Genomic DNA, 4,100 nt, shown 5'->3' with positions numbered 1-4,100 from the left:
CTAACCTTGAATCCAAACATTACTTTTGCCACTCTAAGTGAAAAGAGGGCCTCAAAATGTAGTTCAGTTGTAGTAGATGAAGAAAGTGTCACTATGACATACATGTGAGAAGGTCTGTAAAATGACATCCGTCATCCCGGCTGTGGAAAGTGTTCTCACACACACTCTCAGGTGAGTTTCTCAATGGCTGCATCCAGCATTTTTTCTGGTTATTGGCTTCCTCCATTCACATCCACTCTCTGATCCTTTTCCACTAAGACTGCCATAGAAACTCCACATTCTGCTTCTACAAAGCACGGAGAAAGCCACACTTCCCAAGTCCTGCGGTGATCATAGACAAGCCTGGTCAGCCTCCAGTAACACAGAGCACCCTTTCACTGAATAGAACCCTTTCTTGTACACCAGTTAAAGTTATAAATGATATCTTTATCCTTTTGTAATTATGTCCTAGCAATGTATTAGTCGTTTTATTTATATCACCTCATAATAACACAAATAAGAAGATTGATAAGAGATTCATAGCAAAAAATGAAGGAAACAGGTAATTTCCTTTGCATGCAACTCCTACACTACTAGCCACCATATTGCAAAAATTCCTAGCCTTTGTTAGGAATCAAGAACTGTCTTGATTATTTCATTTTTTCCAGAGGCTCCAATTCCTTCAAATTCCTGAATTCACTGGTTAATGAAACCACTGATGGCTGTCTCTCCCATTTGAAAGTTCATTATCTGCCTTCTCACTTTGGCAGCTTTCTTAGTAGTACAATCCACTTCACTGCTTTCTAAGGCCTGGGGAATCTTGTAATTCCCCTTTGGTGAGAATAGTAATTTTCTGGCCTGAGTTTAAACTGAAATTTGATCTTGAACATTTTCTGCATCTCTCTATGGAGGCAGTAGCAGATGGGTGGTATCATTATTTAATCATTTTTTGTTCACCCCCTTGTAGACTATGAGGGTCACCCAAAAAGAGTGATCTTGTAACTTCCTCTGAAGAAATGCTTCAAAAAGGGAATTTAATCTAGTTTCCAATGAGTATTCTCATACAAAAGAAAAGAGAGAAAAGAGAATTGTGTAAACAAGTGGAATCACACAAATACTTTATCCTCAACTAAAACTTAGGTATTTGCAAATGTTTACTAGCTTATAAAATGTAGACATATTTTCTTACTTCTAAAAGGACTAAATTAAATACGTTAATTCAACCTTGGCAGATTAATTCCTATCATGACTTTTGTGTTTTCAGATTTTTCACTCAAAAATTGAACAATTTTTGAGATTCATTGAAAATAATCATACCTAAAATAATCTTTCATGAGTTAATTTACAGTGCTAAAATAACTAAACAGGCACATAAAGTAAATGTAGCTATGACTTGATAACTTTATGTATTTTAAAAACTTTTTGTTTGTCTCAGGAACACACATTAGCTTAATTTTTTAAAAATTCAGTGCAATTCACCATACTGTCAGAATAAAAAACACCACATTGCCATCTCAATAGATGCAGGAAAATCATTGACAAATGTCAATATCCATTCCTGCTTTTTAAAAAATCCTCTTAGCAAATTAAGAATAGGAAAAATCTTACCCTACTTGTAAAAGACATCTATAAAAAACTATAGCTAACAGGCTCAATGATGAAAGACTGAACACTTTCCTCCTCAGATTAGAAACAAGTCAGGGTGTCCTCTCTCACCACTGTTATTTAACATTTTCTTGGAGTTCTAGCTAATGCAATACATATAAGATTCTACTAGTGTCCAGATTGAAAATGAAGAAGTTACCACATTTTCATTTGCCACAGAGATGATTCCATACACAGAAAATCCTACAAAATATATGAAAAGGCCAATAGAACTAACAAGAAATCTAAGCAAGCATGTAGTACACAACACTGATACAAATGTCAATTATATTTATAAATATTAACAACTGGAAATTGAAAGTTTACAGAATACCATTTACAGTAGTATTAACGATACGAAGTAGAGATAAATCGAACAAAAAATGATGTCCATTGCAAGCTAAACATTGCTGAGAGAAATTTAAAATGACAAAAATCAAGAATTCTATTGTCTTTGTGGTTTGAAGGACTCAATATTGTTATGGTATTACTCCCCAAATTGATTTGTAGACTCCATGCAATCCTTGTCAAAATTCTAGCAGATTGGTTTTTGTAGAACTGAAAAACTAATTTTATAATTTGTATGGAAATGCAACCGACCTAAAATAATCAAAACTATTTTCTAACGCCGCATTTCCTCATTTTATTCAAAACAGTGCATATTTTTAGTATTTTATGGTAGGATTTTACACTTTTCATTTACACAAATGACAAGGTTCTGCTTCAAGTCTTTAAAAAAATTCTAAAAATTCAGCCCATGTGCAGCACAAGAATATGCAAAGCTACTTTATATTATGCACACTTTTCATCAAAGGAGACACAAAATTCTGGCTTGTAGTTTTAAACAAATACAAGAAGTTTTTACTTAGACATAAAGGGTTAACATAATTTTCAAATGTAAGTCTGCACTTTTGCATTGTATTTCTCTGAGACGTGAATACCAAATTCCTAAGAGATTTTGCAAAACTATTTTTGAAAGTAAGAATTAGCTTGCACTACCTACCCTCAGCTTATAAAGTTCCAAAATCAAGACAGAGTTGTATTGACCTATGCACAGAGTAAACAAACCAGAGTCCATAAACATACCCAGCATGTACAGTCAGTTGGTTTTCAAAAAAGATACACAACAATTCAGTAGAGATGATGTTTCCATATTTGATGCTAGAAAAAGTAGATGTTCATATACAAGAAATAAACTCTGACCTGAATTTCACACCATGCAAAAATTAGCTCAAAATCTCCTAGGCAAAAACGCCAAAGGGGAAAACACTGTGCTTTCACCCCAAGTCTCCCTGAAAACAGCCTCTCCAGGTTCCCCAGAATTAGCTCCCACTGTGTCCCATTGCAGCTACTTCAGAGGTTTTCCCACACCATGGGCAGACACTTGAAAAACTAGTTATATTTCCCGGCTTTTTAAGAGCATCAGATGTGCCACCGGTGACAAGGGGACATGCTGTCTATCACAGCCCAGTACAATAGTAGTTGGGGTCAGAGGGCCCTTCTGGTTGAGTGACAGCTCTTTCAGTGATGCTTTCATCTCCACAACACTGTAGGCTCAAGGACTGGTGCTGCCCTCCCCCTCATGCTTGAACCAAGGTAAACAGAAATAAATAGCAGAATGAACTCCAAGAAGACACGACCAGCCCCTGTATTTGATTTAACTCCACCTAAATCTGTTCATGGTAGTATTGTGAAACTGTGGATTTTTGTGAACTGAGATAGACGATGTTCTTACACAAAGCACAATCCATTAAAACAGCATGAATTGGGTTCATTAGAATCAAGAACTTGTACTGTTTCAAAAACATCTTAAGAGAGTAAAAGAAACTACTGACTGGAAGAAAATATTTAAAAATGACATAACTGATAAAGGACTCACATCTATAACTTGAATGTAAAATATATTTAGAACTCAGTAATATGAAAATAAATAACAAATTTTAAAATGGTCAAAAATTTAATTAGATACTTCACCAAAGAAGTTATATGAATGGCAAATAAGAACATGAAAATATGCCTCATATGATTAGTCAATAGGTAAATGAAAATTAGAACCACAATGAATTACCATGTCATATCTTATGAGAAAGGCCAAAGTTAAAAGATTAACCACACTACACATTGGCAAAGGTGTTGAGCAACTGAAACTCTCATTCACTGTTGATAGGAATGTAAAACAGTACAAACACTTGAGGAAATAGTTTGGCAATTTCTTAAATAGTTAAATATACACCTGACATTTAACACAGCCACTCCCCATCTCATGTGTTTATCCAAGAGAGAAAAACAGTTGCCCAGACAAATATTTCTTCATGATTGCTCATAGCAGGTTTACTTGTAATAGCCCCAAACTAGGAGCAACCAGGAAAATGGATATACAAATGATGGTATATTTGTTCAGTTGAATACTATTCAGGAATAAAAAAGAAATGAGCTATTTACACAGGCAGCATGGATGAATATCTAAATACCTGGCC

This window comes from Chinchilla lanigera, unplaced genomic scaffold, assembly GCF_000276665.1.
Source record: "Chinchilla lanigera isolate Chin_1 unplaced genomic scaffold, ChiLan1.0 scaffold00151, whole genome shotgun sequence".
In the NCBI taxonomy this organism is placed as follows: Eukaryota; Metazoa; Chordata; class Mammalia; order Rodentia; family Chinchillidae; genus Chinchilla; species Chinchilla lanigera.
Note: the sequence above shows the minus strand (reverse complement) of the source record.